An 18,831-nucleotide genomic window follows, 5' to 3' on the forward strand; every position below is an offset into this window, starting at 1 on the left:
CATCGTATTTAATCATCAAAACCAGTATTCAAACAGAATTATTTAACTTTGCAATGTAACTTTATATCTGATATTTCCTGCAAGTCTCACGATGATGGATACCTTAGGGCATGATGATGGTTCTCAGTTTATAGAGGTGGAAATTGAGATGAAGGGGATAATAATATGCTTGGCTTCACCTGGCCAGTAAAAGGCAGAGTAGGGCTAGAATCCAAGTCTACCATTGTCTGTCTTTCCATGGTAGCTTTTATTGATAGGTTGATTCATCATTCATCCATTCATTCATTCATGACATAGGGCCAACATCCATCTGCTATGCATAGGTAGGCCTGATGATGTCAAAGTACTAAAATTTTAAAATAACCGCTGCTCCCAACTCATTCCTATCCCCCTTACTCTACCACCCAGTCTCTCCTGAGGATCCAAAAACCGAGAGATATCACTTGGCTGAGCAGGGCCAGGTGTCAGTGCCCATTGTGATCAGTAAGTCCCTTGTCATAATGTTAAATATCTTTGACATTTTACCAAACCTTACTGGACATACACTGGGTTCCAGGCACAATTTTATCCAGGGAAGATACAGAGGTATAATGGAAAGCCCTTGACCTCAAAGAGTTTACAGAATGTGGTTAGAGAGAAGTGAAAAATCAGAGCACAATATCTTTACTGGGCTACTTCTTATGACAGGGAGTTCATTGTTATTTAAGATGATCTGTTCTCATCTCAGGCCTAATCACAGCATTTTCTGTCATATTGAGCTGAAATCTACCTCCCTATAACTTCAGTTAATTGGGCCTGATTATACCGTCCAAAGCAGAGTCAAGTAAACTAATCCCTATTTTTCCTGATGCCTTTCTTGCATCTACAGACAGTTTTCACATCCCACTTCAATTGTTCACAGTATACTCTCACTGTTCTTTTGGGCCTCTCTTAAGTCCTAGAATCAAAACTGGAAAGCATTCTATAGATGACTTGCTGCTCAGAAGACTTAGAATACCCCTCCTTTTGCACAAGAGGAATCCAAGGGGCAGAGAGGTGAGGGTACGTGCCAAATAAGCTTAAAACCAAGTCTTGTTAGCAATCTGGTATGTAATCTTTCCATTGCATCATTGGAACATACTCCCAATTTCTACATTTCCAGAATTGCTCCCAAACTCCAAATATGGTCCAATGCCACTGCACAATTCACTGTGGTTATCACCTCCTTTGGTTAGCTGCACCTTTTATTAATGCTACCTAACCTAAGATTGTGGGAGCCAAGTATCCTGATTACATTGTGGGGGCGTGCCCTGTTTATTGGATTAGTGATTTTCAATCATTTGCATATTAGAAGCACCCAGAGCATTTATTATGAAGACCAATTAAGTCAAGATGGGTCCTAAATAATAGTTATTCTCTCAAGTAATTCTGACGTACAATGTGTGTTGAGAACCATTATAGGAAGTAATACTACCTCATTTTCCAAAAAGAGGAGAATCAATATTATACTTAAACCCAAGAAATGTGTATGTGTGTGTGTGTAGGGGAGTGACTGGCTCCGAGTATTTGATTATACTACTCAATCTCAACTTTTTATAAAGGAAGAATGTGTGGGTTTGACTAATTCCTTTCAACTCTTTAGCTCAGAGATGTGAAAATGACATGACCTGTATACTTGGAACCGTACTTTGCTTGCATATATGCCCTTTGTTTGGCTCTCAAGTCATGTAGGGAATGAAGGATCTTACAGATCCTTGCAATATCTGAGGTGGGGCCTGGGGCACGTTGGTGAGGAGTTCTGTGATGGTCATTTTAAATATTAGGTACATGGGTGCTAACATCCCAGAGCAATAGCCCAACTGGCAGAAAGTCAGTTCTTTGGTAGTATCAGAGGAGCAGTTATTCTTGCCCACATTTATTGACATTGTCCACTCTGGCACAGCCCAATTCTCAAAAGCTTTATCTTTGGTGTACAGAAGCAAAAGGAAATTCTTATGTTATTAGATAATAAATGTCCAACGAGTCTAAAGAGGATATGATTTTTGACCTCGCCCCCCGCCTGCCATTCCTGCATCTGTGCCCCATGCAGTTTATAAACGTCTCCTTTCTGGTAGAAGTTTGCATGCCAATCTATCCCACTTGGTTGTGAATTCTGAGTTTGTGTCTCTAGTTGCTACAAGAGTCTATTCTAGATAATTACTTGCAAAATGCTGATTTTGGAGATTGTGTAGGACTAAGCAATGTATATTATGTGCATTCCCATCAGCTGCTCAGAGGTTCCCTTTAATTTCTCAAGGGCCCTGGGGCCCTGGGAAAAGTTATCTTAAAATTGCATAGCACTAACTTTCAGTGCAACTTCTTTACCCATTTCAGACTTTCTGTGTTTCAGGGTCTAGTTCTCAGATAACCAAAGACTTGCCCACTAGGGAAAGAAGGTAACAATTCCTGTGCCTGACAGCAAGAATTTGAATACAGGTCCAGTTCTTTTTACAGGCATTTCACTCAGGGATGGGGGCTTCAGTTTTCAGGAATCCTTTATTATTATATTATTATATATTAAATGTAAATATATCCAATATATTATATGCAACATTAAATGTAGGTATATATGCATGTATGTATATCTGCATATATATATATATTTATATGTAGATATATAAAACCAGGAGTGAGAGGATTCTCCCTTTTTTTCCTCTTCCCTTCTCTCTCATGATTGAAAGATGGGCTACAGGTGAGAAACAACATTGGCTGAAAAGTAAAGGGACAAAGAGACTTTTGAATGGCTTTGCCTTAACTCTGTGACTCTGGCAGTGCATTGCATCTCTACCCCTCTTTCCTCAGCTTTAGGATGATGGGTTTAGGTAGGTGATATCTCAGATAAACTTTTGCTGCACTATAATTATGTAGACTTACTATTGAGTATAGTAAAAAATTTTAACAAGACAAATGCTTCTCTCAGTTGCTCTTCAAAGAAACAAAACACAGGAAGACCCTGTAAATATGCCTAGGTTACAGAAGAGAAAGGACTTGAGCAACAGACGGTCATATGCTCATGGGCCAACCTTTCTGAGTTTTGGGTCTCATTTTCAATTTGGAAAGTGTAGGAAATGGCCTGCATGCTTAGGCCTCTGTGGACTTTCGTATAGAAATCTAGGTGCACAAGGAAATGGGCAAAGGTCATCTGATAACAGAGAGCGACTGTTTTGACATTGTGTTTTGTGCCTTGATCTCTACCTCTATTATCAGCTCATATGTCCTGATAATATTTCTATGTAAGCATCACTTTGCCACTAATAACAATATTCCAGTACAATGGGTAGCAGAAGACCTATTGCAATGCGGATTTAACAGAGGTCTTTGGCAGTGATGAGTAACAGGAAAAATGTCCGTGGCCAATCAGGGAAAGCAGACAGGGAGGTCCTTTGGGTCAGAGGGGAGGGGATCTTCTGTTGAGAATCCGACTAAAGGTCATGCAGGACATGGACCAGAGTGGGGTTGAGGGTCCTCCAACCCCGTCTCTCTTATCCCACTTCACTGCAGCATGTCTATGAAAAGTGTGAGGAGAGTGAAGAAGCTCCGTGACAGAACTCAAAGGAGCAGCCAGCGCAGGCAGACATGGCCCAAGTGTCCGTTGGGGGCGGGGAGCGTCCCCCATCACTGTCAAATCATTCCTCAATCCAGGTGTCCAAGGGCTCTCAGGGTGGCAGGCAGGAGTCCTCTCAGAATCCGAGTTCTGAGAAAACTCCGCCTAAGGTCTTCAGGCAAAACCTTCCTGAATCTGAATCTGTCCTGTATTGTCCTGTAGTGCGGACATGTCCCCGAGAGATTCCATTACTCAGTTGCCTGAGATTGCAACCGAGTGGCCTGAGAAGGATCCCCTTTTGCAGCCCAATTGCAGACACTCAGAGAGATTAAAACGTCACCATATTTTGTATGAACTGAGATGTTCCACCTTCTTCTTTCCACCACCCTGCAGGCAACGGTCATTTGTCATCTCTCTGTCTTTCCCCTTATCAAGTATCCAATTTTTGTGAATAACGAGAAAATGCACATAAGCATCTGAATGCATACGTGTCGCTTAACAAAATATAAACCCCTGAAAGGGAAATGTAATTACCAGGTTAAAAAAATGGACCCAGTTTCCAGAGCCTATCACATCTCTGGCCTGGGTGCACAGCTCCCCCCCAACACTGCTCCTGTTGTGTCAGATAGTGGCAGTGTTGAGCCCGGGAACCGGCGCCGAGCCCGCGGCTGTCCCCGCGGCCGCCCAGTCTCCGCGGCTGACTCTGGAGCGCAGGAGCCACTGGGCCGCGAGGGCGCTGGGGAGCGGGAGGGGCTCGAGGGGCTGCGAGGGGTCCCCGAGCGGCCTCCACGAACTGTTTTCCTCCTCCCGCGGCAAGAGCCCCACTCCCTCCAATCGATCGAAATTAACCGAAATTCACTGAAAGAGGGAGGGTGAGGGAGAGGTCGCTCGTTACTGGCTACGCCTCGCGGGGCTCCAGCCGGGAAAGCGGCCCACGGTCCGTTGGGCGAGCAGTGTGGGCTCCCGCGCCCCCTCCGAGGCAGATCGCGGGGTGGCAATCCCCGCTGGGCTCCGCCGCGCGGCCGCTCCGTTCCTCCCCCCTCCCCCGCCCGCGCCCTCCCCCTTCCTTTCACTAGGACTCCGGGACTCGGGAGAGGGCGCGGGAGGCAGGCACACGGGGCCCGACCCCACTCCAGCGCTCGCCGGGGACGCGGGCAGGCGGCGAAGGGACGCGTCGGGGGCGCGGGGCGGGCGCGGCCATGGAGCGGCGGCGGAGGCAGCACTAGCGACAGCGGGCGGACCAGCGAGCGGGCGGCAGGGCAGCTCTGCACGGCGGACCGAACTGCACAGCTCAGCAAAAGCGCCCTCGCCCTCCGCGCGCCGCCTCCTGCGAGCCCAAACGCGGCAACATTTTTTAAAGCTCCAATCCAGCCTTTGAAGAAAAGGGAAAAAAAATAATAGCATTGATCGGAGAGACGGGAATATACATACATATAATTTTTTTTTTTTTTGGTTTCTGCTAAAATTAGCCAGCTCGCCGCGCGCCCGTGTGCAAGTGTGTGTGAGTGTGTGCGTGCGGGCGTGTGTGTGTGTGAATGTGATTACTCCAGGACTCCTCGGGCTCCGGAGACGCCATTTTCCCCCTTGATATCTCTCTCCATAAATCGGTGGCGCGGCGGAGGCGGCCGCGCCGGGCGGGAAGCGCGGGGCCGGCCGGGGCGCCCGCCGCCGCCTCCGCGCGCCCGGGGGCCCCCGCGCCCCCTGAGCGAGGGCGGCACGCCCGCGGCTCGCCGTTTGACAGATGCTCATCGCCATGGAGTTACCGCAGCAGCACCTTTGGGGGCTCGGGCGAGCGACCGGAGCTGGGATCTGAGCGAGCGCCGGAGCCAGCGGAGCCGGAGCCGCCGGGACATGGGTGAGCACGCGCGGCGACCTTGGCCCGGGAGCCCGGCGCCCAGCCTCCCACCGCGCCACGGGTCCCAGCACGCCAGGGGCCCGGGCGGTGTATGTGTGTCCTGCATGCAAAAGTTAACGTCTCCTCGCCGGGGCTTTGACTTTGCACGGGGCGGGAAGGGAGAGACGGGGCCGAGGGGGCGGGATGCCGGTCCCGGCGAGACTGCCGAGGATGGGCGCGATTCCGGCCCGCTCGCGGGTGGGCAGCGATGCTGGCTCGTTTGGAGTGGCCCGTTGGTGGTGGCGATGGTGGAAGCTTCAGGCTGCAGGGCTGGGAGCTTATTGAGTTTCGCCTAATCTGATTCTCCCCAACCCCCCGCCTTTTGCACCCTCCCTCGGTCCTGCCGCCGGCTGCCAGGGCTGGCGGGTTTGGTGTTGGAGTGGACTCGGAGGGGGAGGGGGTAGGGAAAGGGGTGGGAAGGCGGCAGTATTTTTTTTTTTTCCTCTCTCTCTTTGTAACTTGCAGGTTAAGTGGAGCTAGAGAGCTACATTGTAACCTAGTTGGATTTTTCTGGGGGGGGAAATGTATCAGAATCTAACGTGTCGTTAATAGAAAGAAGAACAGGGACGAAGTGGTCCAGCCGGCGAAGGTTGGTGTGTGCTTGTGTTGTGGCTCTGTGTTAGTCTTTCTCTTAAAATCTTAATCAATGGATCCGAGTATCTTTCTCGTGCTCTTTGGTTTTGGGACTCTTAAAAGACAAGAATTCCCTTAAAAGCAGACGAATGCCTTTTTTGAAAGCACGCATTGTGTGTATTTCTAGAGGAGCCGTGGGCTTGGGAATTAAGGGCAGGCTTCCCCGTTCGGTGGTTTCCAGTGGGAAATCACTCCGGAAAGGGAGCCCTTCAGTATCGATTTATTGTTTTTGTCTTTGAAATCATTATCTCTTTGACTAAAATACTGTTTGAGAAGTTCCACAGAGACAAAGTCAGGTATACTGAACTGGGCAGATCTATAGCAAGATGGTGATAACGGTGATGCTGTTTTTGGTGTCTGTTTGTGATGGAAGCATTGTTGGGTAATAGCAATTTCTGATCGGTAGAGCATGCTGGTTCTAAAAAAAAAATAAGTAACTGCCGAAATGCTGCCTTCCAGCCCCCCTCCCCACACACTGCAAGCACCCCTTCTCCCCTGACCCACATCGATTACAACAATTCTGAAATCGGATCCAACTGGAAATATTTTCTTTGGAGATCAGAAAGTTGTGCAATTGGAAGTAGGAGATGAGGCTAGAGGTCCTGGAAGTGCTGGGGGGGGGTGTCTTATTGCCCCCCCGATGCTGCGTTTATTCTTTATGTGTTGTCTATGTGGGTTCTGAGGGTGTGTATATCAATCTAAAAGGACTGTTGAGGGAAGGATTTCCGATTTGTTTCCGCTTCAAATAAACTGTCCTGATAATCTCATGGTTGACGTCTAATGCTAAAAGGCCAATTTGTGTGTCTTTTTATCCCTGCAGAAGCTCTCCTCCAAAAGGGCCATTTATCCTGGAATTCTACAGCAGCTACTTTTCCTTCCTCGCCCTCCCCTGCCCCCACCCCCAATCCAAACCTTCCGCTGAAGTTTGGTTGGAGTCCATGGTCTTTAAGGAAATATAATACTACTTCTTTTTCTCTTACATGATTTTTTCATTCTCTTCCTTTACTTTTCTGCTTTTCTGTTTTTCCTGTGGATTTGTACAAAAAAAAAAAAAAAAAAAAACAACAACAAAACTTCATAAAGTAGCTGTCACCAAAACTATCTGGCAGTTCAGCTCTGTCTCTTACCCTCCTTTAGTTTTCACCGGTAAATTGGATTTGCCCCACCTGAACTCATGTTCATCTGCAAACACTTGTGTGTGTGTGTGTGTGTGTGTGTGTGTGTGTGTGAAGAGGTGGGGTCCCAAAGAGGGACCTGGAAAGGAAGGGAGGTGTTCTGTGAAAGCCACATCGTCACCACGGGGGCCAGATCCTGAATGGTCTGGGAGAGTTTGCTTTGCACACCCCAGTTAGATGTTGTCTGGCTGGGATGGGGAGGCGGGGCCAGCTGGCCAGGAGGCGTGTAAGGGAGGAGAAAGTTTGTAGCACTTTAAAATGTAGCCAGTTTACAATCCCAGGTCACTGTCTACCTCTTCTCCTGCTTTCTGTGGCTTCTACCATTCCAAGACTCCCTGAGGGAGGCAGGATCTTTTTTGCTCTGACCTGGGAGCCCCAGGTTTCAGAACCAAGTCGAAGATGCTGTGTTTTCTTCCTCTGTGCTTAATCGAGTTCCCTGCTAGAAGAGTAGCACGTTCAGACGGATCAGAAGGGTGTGATTGAACACAGTATTTGCACATTTCAAAGAATGTAGGCTGAGAAATTAGGAAGATTAGGGACTCTGAAAGTGCTGTTTTGAACACTGCCTCCCCTCCCCCATTAATAAAAAGAATGTCTTAGTCTTGGGAAGTTGACTTGGTGTTAGAGCTGGGCTGTGAGAGCTGCTTGCCACTATAGTAACCTGAGCTGGGCTGGGGGGAGGAGGTGGTGAGCCAAGGCAGTCGGCAGCCAGAGGAGGGAAACCGACTTGTCTCTGTTAGCAGGGAAAATAGATGTGTCACTGGAATAAACAAACTGGAAGTGGGGGAGGGGAAGGCTTGTAGTGAACAGAAGGCAGAGTGGCTGAGAGGCAGCAATGTGGGTTAGAAAGGGGCCACTTCTGGCTTGGGAGAAAATATCAACTGCCTTATATGTTCATGAATGGGCTAGACAAGTGACGGTGTAATCTGATCTTTTGTATGCTAACATCAGAATGTTACATAGGGAGGCACTGTTGGCAGACGCAGTTCTGGGCTTCACACAGGGGAAGTCTGGGGTATCCTTGGGTGAACCAAGGAGACCTTGGTGCCATGATAGCTTCTGGTCCTGGACTTGTATTATTCATGGCAAGCTACTTTGTAAATCATCTGACCTAAAAGACAGTGAAGGGAAAGAGAAAATAGTGCATGGAATCTTTGTAGAATTTAGCTGGAAGTGGTCAGGGGGGTGACGCAGGAGGCAGGAGTTTGCCGAAGAAGAAATAAATAGGTAGGCAGGTCCCCCTGGATTCCCAATTCTGTTTTTGCCTGTTATCTTGACTTTCAATTCCATTAGGGGCCAAATCAATACTTGTCTGGCCCAAAAACGCACCTCCAGAAGAGGAGAGTTCTTTCAACTGGTCATTATTTTTAGTTGTATTTCAGTCTCACTCTGAAGCTTCTTTATTCCATGCAAGAGGAGGAAGATGAGAAGTAGCTAGATGGATGGGACATCCCTTCTGGATTCCCGAGGAGACGCTGAAACTTGGCCAGGCCTCAGCCTCCCAGAATGCCAGTTTTTCCCTTGGAGACTTGAAGTTTTAATTGAAACCAGAAAGCTATTGAAGGCAGACCCAGCCAATGAAACCTTATTTTCTCTGCTGCTCAGGAATGGGAAGTAAATAATTTTTTGCTGATGGCATTTCAAGTTGCTTCAGCTCTGGTCCTCCAAAGAATGGGATAAATCTTTATGAACACATTAGCATTGTCAGGAGTTGCAGCGCCTTAGAAAATGGTATGATGTGGTTGAGTTTGCTGAGGGACCCATTGTGTGGGACAGTTCTGCTGAGGTGGGGTGGGTGTTCAGGAGGCTGCTCTTGTCCTGGAGAGTTGCCCTGAAAACAGGAAGCCTCATAGAGTCCTTGCCACATGTCACTGTGCTTCGTTCTTGGGTTCCTGTGAAGAAGGGAACAGAACAATTGAATCCCATTGCTATGCAGTGGCGTGTTATGAGACTGGGTGAGCTTCCCAAAATGTTTTGGGCCAGCCTTAGGTAAGAAAGACTGTTCGCATACCCATTGCTATCAGTTCGGGCCTCTTTTAGAGCTATTTCTGAGGGCACCCCGGTGTTTCACAAACTCTTCATGACGATGCAGACACTTCAGGAAGCCAAACGCTTGATTGGTGCAGAAAATTAAACACCAGTTGCCCACAGAGTGTACTTCATGAACGTGGGGGAAGTGCCACCCTACCTTCTTGTTTGGTTCTGAGTTTTCATTTCCATTTTCACTTGGCCTTCTATTAGATTCTGAAGCCTCCTTAGATACACCAGGTTGGGGCAATATCAAGTTTTAGGGGAACTGGTAACCTCCGTTAGATGATTGAGTTCAAGAGTGGCCCTAAAGGTTCAGATTGAATCAGCTTCTCTTTCAGAGTTGGTTTTCCCCCCTCAGAGGGTGCCCTCTAAGGTTGAGGAAACATTTTTTTTAATGTCTTTTTGGTTTAGAATCCCACAGCTGACTTCCTGTCCAGTTCAGAGTAATGATGCCGGGGTCAAATGGAGAAGGTGAGCCCTGGCTGAGCTGCTCAGTTGGTTGGGGCATCGTCTTTCACACCGGAAGGTTGCGGGTTGGATCCCGGTCAGGGCACATACCTAGGTTGCAGGTTCGATCCCCTGAAGGGGCATGCATGTACTGGAGGCAACCAATTGAAGTTTCTCTCTCACATTGCTGTCTCTCTCTCTCTCCCAGCCCCCACCCAAAATCAATTAACATATCCTTGGGTGAGGATTAAAAAATACTTTTTAAAAAATGGAGAAGGTAAGCAGGTCTCAAGTTCACAGGGTCACTTGGGAGGAAGGAGCCAGGCCTCCCCAGGGACTGTGGTGGCTTCTGATCAGCAGATCCACGTCAAGTAGTTGTAGGTAAAGCCAGCTGAGCTGACCCCCAGGCACACGGAGGCTCCTGCTTTGCCACGTCCTGGGGAGGGATGGAGAATGAATGGTGAGGAGATAAGAGTTTCAGGACTTTGCCAGCTTAGGAAAATGTTTCCCTGACCCAGCTTATTTTTTCCTCATCCAAATATTCCCTTTCATATGCATGGCAATTTGCCCTTTTCAAAAATATCTTCAGATCCTATTTTCCCCTTGATTCTGCTAGGGAGGGAGGCCGGATATGCATTTCATCCTCATTCAGTTGAAGCAGTTGATAAACTGACTTGTGTAAATGACACAATTTGCTGGCCGAACTGGGACCAAGCAACTGTGTTTAAAAAAAAAAAAAAAAAAGTGAAGAATATCACACCTGAAATGACAAATCTGCTTTGGATCCTGTCCCTCCTGCTTCCCAGCTGAATGACCCCCACCCAGTTATTTAACCTCTTTGAACTTCAGTAACCTAATCAGTAAAATAGGGATAAAGATACTTACCCTGTCTACTTCACAGGGGATGCGAGGATTAAATAATACCAGCTAATTTCTGTAATTGAACTCTGAGAGGATTTCCATGCTGCCTCCTGGAAACCAGTCCTGAGATCTTTGTCACCTCAGCACAGACATTAATAACCCCTTGATATGACCATAAATGCCCACAGGGGCCCCTTACGTTCTAAGACAGTCAGGGAATAGTTGTTTTCTGCTCTTGAGTTGTCTTATGAAAGTTAAAAAAAAAACAATTGGTTGAATTTTGGGTGCTTATTATGTAGTACATATCGGAAACTCCAAGTCTCAGACAATATCCAGTTTGGACTCAAGGATGTGTTGGCCGTCAGGAAATGCTCTTTGGGTTAAGAATGAGAAGGGGAAAGGGAAAAAGACATAGAGACACACAAGGGAGGCAGAGAGGAGAGGGTAGAGGGGGAGGGTGTCCATCAGGGGCTCACAGTAGCTGAGCAGGGGCATTCAGGAAAGAATTTTCAGCCTCTGTAAAGAAACAAACTGATAGCAGGATTACCTGTGTCTTGCAAACCTAGTGATTTCTCTAAACTTAGGAAGGGCTTCACAGTCCATTTGTTCCCTGACCCTTTTGGGCCATTCCTGTCTCTCTCCTTCCCATGATCCCTGGCTCACCCCACTCAGCAGCCCGCCCCAGACACCTCGCAGTGTTCTGCAGTGAACCCCATTTTACACAACACATGCGGCCTCCGCTCCTGTCAGACTGATTTCCTTGCTGACCCCGGGGCACTGTGTGCACGTGTCCACCTCCACCCCTCAGCTCACTCTGTGTCAACGCCTCCTCTGCAGAAGGTGTCCTGATTGGCCCCATCCGGCCAGAACGCCTGCCTCTTAGGACGGCAGGCCAGCTCCCTCTCAGCTCCTGAGCCAGGTCTCCAGAGCATCTCAGGTCGGGAGCACTTGCCTGGCAACCTGCTCCCGCTGCTTCTCTGTTTGTTGTCACTACTCCCCAGGTTGTGAGTCTGTGAAGAAAGGAGCCAAGTTTGTCCCACGAAGCCCCGCCCCTGCTAGTGAATGATTTCTGTTGCATGACTGAATCACAGAATTTATGTAAAGACAGAATATTAAAAAGGAACGCTGTTTAAGGTGTGCTAAAGCTCTGCACTGTGAAGCAACGCAATGAGGACCTCTTAGACAAAGTGAATAATAACCACTTATGTTAATGGCTTCTTACATTTTTGGCTATCTTTCAGGGGCCATCGCCCACTCTCAGTTTCTCCCTCAAAGCCTACGAGTTAATGATGTTTTACCACATGCACATTCTATCAGTCACTGATTCACTCATTCGTTGAATCATCAAATATTTATTAAGTGCCTACTAGAGTCTCATCGTCACAATAGCACACACAGCTCTTGACTTTCTCTGAAAATTCCAATTGCATTTTTTTGTCCACCACACTCATTTTGGCACTCAACCACGCAATCTTCTCTGTCACTTCAGTCCAAGTGCTCCCCTGCTTCTCGGTGACGGAGCGAGCCTGGCCGCAGTGGGAAAGAAGGCTGAGCGGAGAAATGTGCTCAGAGAGGACAGTTCCAGGGAAGGCTCCTCAGACGCCTGCTGCAGACTGGGCTGGCCAGTCGTTAGCATATGTTGTTGGACAAGTTACATTGCCTTTTCATTCCTTAGCTTGAGTTACATTAGAGTGGAAGAATTTGGATTACTATGAACTCTGCAATCCTACCTAATGGCGGCCCAACACCCTTCTAGAGCAATCCCCCTAAGGATTAGTGCACTTCGCTAAGTGTTTACTCTGGGGAACTCGGTTACAGAAGGGGAAGTAGGATCAGGAGAAGCTCTCCAGTTAGAACCAAGAGCCAGACTTGGAGCACAGGGAAGGGAGAGAAGGGTTGGTGGGCTAAGTGTAAAGAATAACATGGAAGGAGGAGAAAGATTGGTTCTTTATACCTGTTTTGAAAACTTGCCCTCTTTGGTGAAATAGTTGAGACAAGGGAGATGAAGTAGACCAAGACAACTTCTGGAAAATCTAAAATATATTCTCTTTCTGGGCTTTCCAACTGCTTCCTGTGCCCAGTATGCAGCTGGAATCTCTACTACCATTACTTTGTGGACCTCATGGATCTAGGAAGCTGGGTGTTATTTTTTTGTGTGTAGATTTCATTGGGCACAAAGACTGGGGTCATGCCAGTGTCCCTGGGGTGTCTTCTCAGTCCCCACAGCAGAACCTGCCTTTCCCTGGCCGGTGTTCAGTAACTACTAGTGAGTTGGTTTGTATGCATTTTGAGGTCAAAGAGAGTGACCCACGATTTGTCCAATGCCAGAGAGAGGCTCTGTTCTTTGGGTTGAGGTGGGATCAGGAAAGCTAGACTTTGACCTGAGGCCCTCTGAAAACTCAGCTGGAGGTCTGACTCAGGAGCACACTGGTTGGATATTGAGGAAGAGGAATGTTCTGCAAGCTACTGAGATGCTGCAATTGCTTTTACCTTAGGACTTGGGATAGGGGGAAAAAAAAGGCATGTGACACTATTAGCCTAACTGAGTGAGAAGTAATTTCTTCATTATTCCTTTGCCCTGCCAGAGATGTGCACTTCTATTAGTGGAAAGAAGCTGCTTGGGGTTTGCACTTGGAGCTGGAAAGATGCAGAGACGAGAGATGCTGAATTTGATGAATCCGGCATAACAGCATCAGCACGTTCATCAGAAGCATTGGCACTGTTGTTGTGCTTGTAGCAAAATAATGAAATCTGGGTGGCAAGTCCCCTTGCAGTTGTTGGTGGCAGTGTCTGTGACCTATTGTTATTTGAACAATGAGAGCTTTGATTTTTTTAAAGTATTGATTAATAATGGTGGCTAAAAAGGATGATTTGATGTGAAAGCCCTGTGGGCCTGCTTTCCGCTCATTATTTTGTACTCTAGAGCTCGATTACAGTCGGTTTTTTGATCCTCAAATATTTATTAAAGTCTCAGCATTGCAGCTTGTGTGAGCCATTGTTCCTGGCACTGTTGGGCGGGAAAGGTCTGGAATGAGATGTGGCTTTTGCCTTTGGAGAGTGGACAGTGTCTCTGGAGAGACATGCTTAGCTCAGATGGAAGGCGTCAGCCTGCAGCCAGAGCAGGCGCCTGACCTAAGAGGAATCATGTTATTTGTGTGATCAGAGCTAAGGTGCAGTCCGGGAAGGCTTTGAGGAGGATGTGGTTTGGGGTTTGACGGGGGAATTAGAACAAGGGGACATTCTTGGTGGTAGAATAGCTTTTGCACAGGAGCAGAGGTGGGACAAAGTTTGAATGTGAATTTGAAATTGCAGCAGGAAAGGAATGCTGCATCTGGCAGGAGGAGCCGGGCAGCCCTGATGATGAAGTCCAGCTGGGCGACAGTGATGGGCCGGCCACCCATAGCAGGCATCTTGGTGGTCTGAGGTCGCCTGACCACAGTGTGCAGGACAAACCCCAGGGCCTTTGAAATTGGACTCAATCTAGCTGTCCACAGAGTTTTCGTTCAAACTCATCAACCCTTCAACCTTCTGATTTCAGCAAACTTTGTTTGTTCATTGACATTTCAACATGAGTATGACAGGACCCTGCTGGGTGCTGTGGGGACCCCAGAAGTTGGAGAGAACATTGTGTATGCTCTCAGCCTAGTGGAGGAGACCATAAGAACTCATGAAAACCAGGGACAGGACAACAGCGGACAGCGATCTAGGGCTCAGTAACTGAACCCCACCGAGAGCTCCAGTGAGGCCAGCATCTGCAGCAGTGAGATGGGCTAGGAAAGCTTCCTGGGGTAGGTAGGGCTTGGGCTGAGTCTTGAATAATGGCACTATCTTGGGTAGAGCAGCGAGGGAGATATTCGTCTTGAGAATGCGGAGGCAGAGAGGAGACCACTTCCTGGAGATCACTTCCCGGAGCCCAGGGTTTTGTGGGGCGTCAGGCAGCATGAAAGATGAGATGGGGTCCTGTGAGGAACAGGCCAGGGCTACATTGCCCCTGAGCTGGCACGGGAGCCATGGCTGCAGTTCTCAGAGTGAGGGGAACACGGGGCGCTCTCGTCGGAGAACCCCCATGCCCACCACACCTGAGAGAACCCCTGCTCTTGCCAGCCACCAGCTCTTCAGTCTGACATTCGAAAAGCATGTTCTTTAGAACGAAACCCCAAAATACATGTGAGCATTTACAATGAGAGAGGATCAACTACTCTGAGGAACAAAAGAGCTCTGTGATACTCCTCTCCAGTTTAATGTATAATTGGAGAAAGGCATGTGTGAATTTCAGTAAATGCGATTTTGAAATGATAGTTCAAGATGCTGAATAAGAAATATAAAGGAAGGAAATGGAGCTAATATTTGTATACCTCTCTGGTATGCCTAGCATCTCCTTTATGGCAGAAGCGCAAACTTGCAAGTGACAGATTACACTTTATGTTCAGTTGACAACAAACAAAGCAATTGCTCAATCAAATCGTTGAGAAGTTGAGGAATTAAGACTACGGAAGGCATGGAGTCAAAATTAGAGGGCCTAGAAAGAAAGACTGTGGAACTTATTATCTGTTTGATTATTCAGTGGGGTCCCATCGCCTTCCGGGAAGTCTCCAATTTCGTAATGGCATGGTGAAGGACCAGAGTGTAAGTGACTAGTGATTCTGGGTATTTAAAGACCGATGGCGTTGTGGTTCAGAGGAAAACAAATGACATTTGGAATCAGATAGAACTACCACTGTCATTTCAGTAAATTTCTCAACTTCACCTTCAACTTCAATAAATTTCTCACCTGTAAAATGAGCATGTCTCAGAATTAGAGCAAATAATAAACTTAAAGCCCTTGTTGTATACTAGATGCCTGTTAGAAGTCGGAAGAATCCTTTTCCTTATCTTGTGGATCTCTGTATTCTGCTTGCACAGGACACATTATGATCACAGCTACTTCTTACAGGTCTATTCCGTGCTATTTAACCTATTTGGGTGCTATTCTGCATATGTTTTTGACTTTTTCCTTGTAAGGTTCTGTGAAGACACTAGGAGAGCACTTACGAAAACCGATACCAAGAGGGTTTGTTTATGTGGCAAGTCAGTTGCCACACTGACTTGCCACCCTCGCTTCTGTGGAAGCAGTTAAGAGTGTTTGGTTGAAAGCTGGCATCACTTTGTGTTTTAGAGACAGCGTGATGTACAAGTGAAAGCACAGGCTTTGGATTTGAGTGGGATCTGGCACAGGCAGCGGGTGCCCATGAGCAAACTGTTAACCTCCCTGGACTGTCATTTTCACAGCTGTGAAATGAGGACAGGTCACTGCAGCACAGGGTTGTTGTCCTGCTTAGACTGACGATGCCCTTAAAGGCCGCTGGTTGTGTTTAACCCCCTGGCTCACTGCAGCGGTGCTCCTCCCTTAACTGCACGGAGAAGTGCAGGCTCCAGGTAATTTGCCAAAGCGAGAGCTCAGACCTGCCGACTTGAGGATCGGCTCAGCCCTTGCTTGACAGAGGCTTCCCCAAGGTCTAAGACCCAAGGCTCCTTCTGTCGTGTTGTGTTCTTGGTTCCCAGAGGAGGCGCTATTTTTGCAGCTGGAGCGGGAACTGTTGGTTAACAGGTAGTGTGCCCAGCCTCAGGCTTTGGAAGCTTGATTCTGTTTCTCTCCATATCGTGGGGATCCCCGAGCATTGGGTCTGATTCTTAGTTTTGTGTTACACTCAGCCAGAAGGAGCTGCAGCACCAGAAACATCGATAAAGACATGTAAGGTACCAACCCTGTCTTTGAGGGGGTTCTGTGAGGAGGTTAAGCGCAGCGCCAGAGAGTGCCAGAGCTGGAGGGAGCCACAGAATTCACTGCCTCACCCCCTCATTGTAAAAGTGAAGATGGGGAGACCCAGGGAGAAAAAGGAACTTGCCCAAGGCCACCCAGCGCCAAATGGCAGAGCAGGGAATTGAATCTGGAATTCAAGACTGAACTCAGTCTTATTTCCTCTATGAAATAAAGTGGGAACAAGAGGAAAACAGTATTCAAACATCAAAATACTGAAGTTAGCAAGTACATATTAAACCACTTGCATGTGCTTCCCATTGTCGAGGGAAGTGGAGAAGGCTGTCCCTCAGGCTTCGCTTGCGATCTGTGGAGAGGAGGCAGCCTTTAGCCAGCTGCTTCCACGGATGATACAGACTATGGGAGTAAATCAAATTTCCCCCAAGTTTTGAAGGTACAGTAAGGTGATGCCCGCAGGTTCTTTTATAAATATCTTATTTAATCTTCAAATACTTCTCAGTACAACCTTGAGGTAGGGTTATTACCCAATTTCCAAATGAAACTTGAACAATTTAAGTGTATCTTCCAAAAACCAAGTGAAAAATAAAAGCTAAGTAATCTAAACCCGTGGCATCAAATTGGCGCTACTTCCATTCTTTTCCAGGAGAAATGTGGCTTGGACCCTAGCTGTCGGATACTTCCTGCTTGTGTTCATTTTGGTCTTACTTATGGCAGAGACTTTGTAAAACCCAGCCCCTTCCCTCATGCTAGTCCTGGTCTGGTGGGAGGGCTAAATAAGTAAATGGAACATTTCAATACAGTTTGCCAAACACTTTGATAACAGAATGCCCTGGGAAGTTTGAACAACAAGACTTATCTGTGTGTATGAGTGCGAGGGGGGTGTGTGTGTGTACACGCAGGTATGCATATGGGTACACACAAGAGGGAAGGAATAGAAAAGGAAGGCCCAGCTGGTCTGCATGAAGGAGGTGGAACTTGACCCAGTTCTTGAAGGCTGACTTAGAGGTAGCCAAATGGAGAACAGAGAAAGGGCAGGCCAGCCAGAGGAAGCAGCAGGGATTCACAGAGTGTGGCCAATCAGTGGGATCTGGGGGAGCCACAGCGAGGGAATGTGGTGGGTGCAGTACTCAGGGACCACAGCTTGGAGGAGGTACACTGTGATCAGGAAGATATCACCCAGGTGTGTAGTATAAAAATGCCACCGAGTCGGAGCCTTGTTCTTTGCTGTAGACTGTTGGCGTGTCCGCAGGGTGAGAGAACTGCGGCGCACAGCTGCTTTTGCCCTTGCTGATTGAGCGCTGGGTAAGGGCTGGGTCACTTGATCGATTTATCAGTGTTTATGGAGCATTTACTTTGGGTGTTTCTGCACCAGGAAGGATTTCAGAGACCCATCATTCAGAGTCATGGGAACCTAAGTCAAATGGCACCTGGCTGGCCTTTGACACAGCCTCTCATTCAACATTTGCTCAGTGAATAATTTTGCGTGTTGCTGCATGGATCAGGGGCTGTGCCAGGCTGTGGGGGGGTCTGGGGTGAGCCAAACAGATACAGCTTCTACCCTCAAAGGGCTTACCTTCTAGTGGGGTAGGAGAGTTGAAACCAAGAGTGGCACAGGCATTAATTATAGAATGCAGTAAGTGCAGGGGAAGAAAATTCTATGCAATCAGGACACAAAGCTGGGCGTCCTGATCTGCGTTGTGACGCTCAGGGAAGTGTGATTTGACTGGGCCCAAATAATGAAGAGGCATTAACGTAAGGAACAGGAAGAGGATTCCAGATACATGCAAAGTACCCCAAGTTGGAAAAGCCCCTTCTGACTCCCCACTGAAATACCTTAGAAGGCATACAGAAAGGTGAATGCTCAATCACCCCTATGGCCAAAAGTCAGACAATCCATTGCCAGAAGCTGAGATGGGATTCTCATAACCATGGGCCAATGAGCCTAGGTTGGAAATACAATTGCTTGTCAATCTGTAGTCAGGTAGGCTCACGCTCCATTCTTTTGTACCGTTTGCCCCCTAGGATCAGAAACTCACAATTTTTGTCAACCAGAAAAATAGGTAATCATCTGGTCTACCACAGGGGCAACATTAATAAAACGGCTAAAGATGGTCTCTTCTCTAACATTATTACGTGCATTCTCAAAGTTGTCTATAGCTCTCAGAAAACAAAGGGCAAGACTGGAGGAGAGAGATTTGAGAGGAATGGAAGAGGAGCGTTGACTTCTGAACAGAGACGTTCCCTGGAATACAGCTCTGAGACACAGCACGAAAGAGCCTTTGTAACAGGGCACATTGTGGATTTCAGCCTTTCAGAGCTTGGAGAATATGGCAGAAGGATCTCCTCTTTGTCTAGCAAAACAATAGTAGATGGATGTCCACTGTTCGTGGTACCCTAGTAAATGCACAACACCATTTTTCCCAGATTTTTAAAAAAATATTTTCTTTTATTTATATTTAGAGAGAAGGGG

At 47.5% G+C, this 18,831-nt stretch overlaps 1 protein-coding gene across 2 annotated transcripts in view; it reads left to right on the plus strand.

Annotated features, from left to right (window-relative positions):
- The first annotated feature begins 4,651 nt into the window (after positions 1-4,651).
- The window catches only part of SETBP1 (SET binding protein 1), a 351,531-nt gene continuing 337,351 nt past the window's right edge, over positions 4,652-18,831 (plus strand). For both annotated transcript variants that reach the window (XM_054583581.1, XM_054583583.1), the window contains exon 1: positions 4,652-5,417. The gene's annotated coding sequence lies outside the window, so the exon portion shown is untranslated. The remainder of the gene's footprint in view (positions 5,418-18,831) is intronic.

This window comes from Pteronotus mesoamericanus, unplaced genomic scaffold, assembly GCF_021234165.1.
Source record: "Pteronotus mesoamericanus isolate MK-2021 breed Mesoamerican mustached bat unplaced genomic scaffold, CSHL_Meso_final contig_74, whole genome shotgun sequence".
NCBI lineage: Eukaryota > Metazoa > Chordata > Mammalia > Chiroptera > Mormoopidae > Pteronotus > Pteronotus mesoamericanus.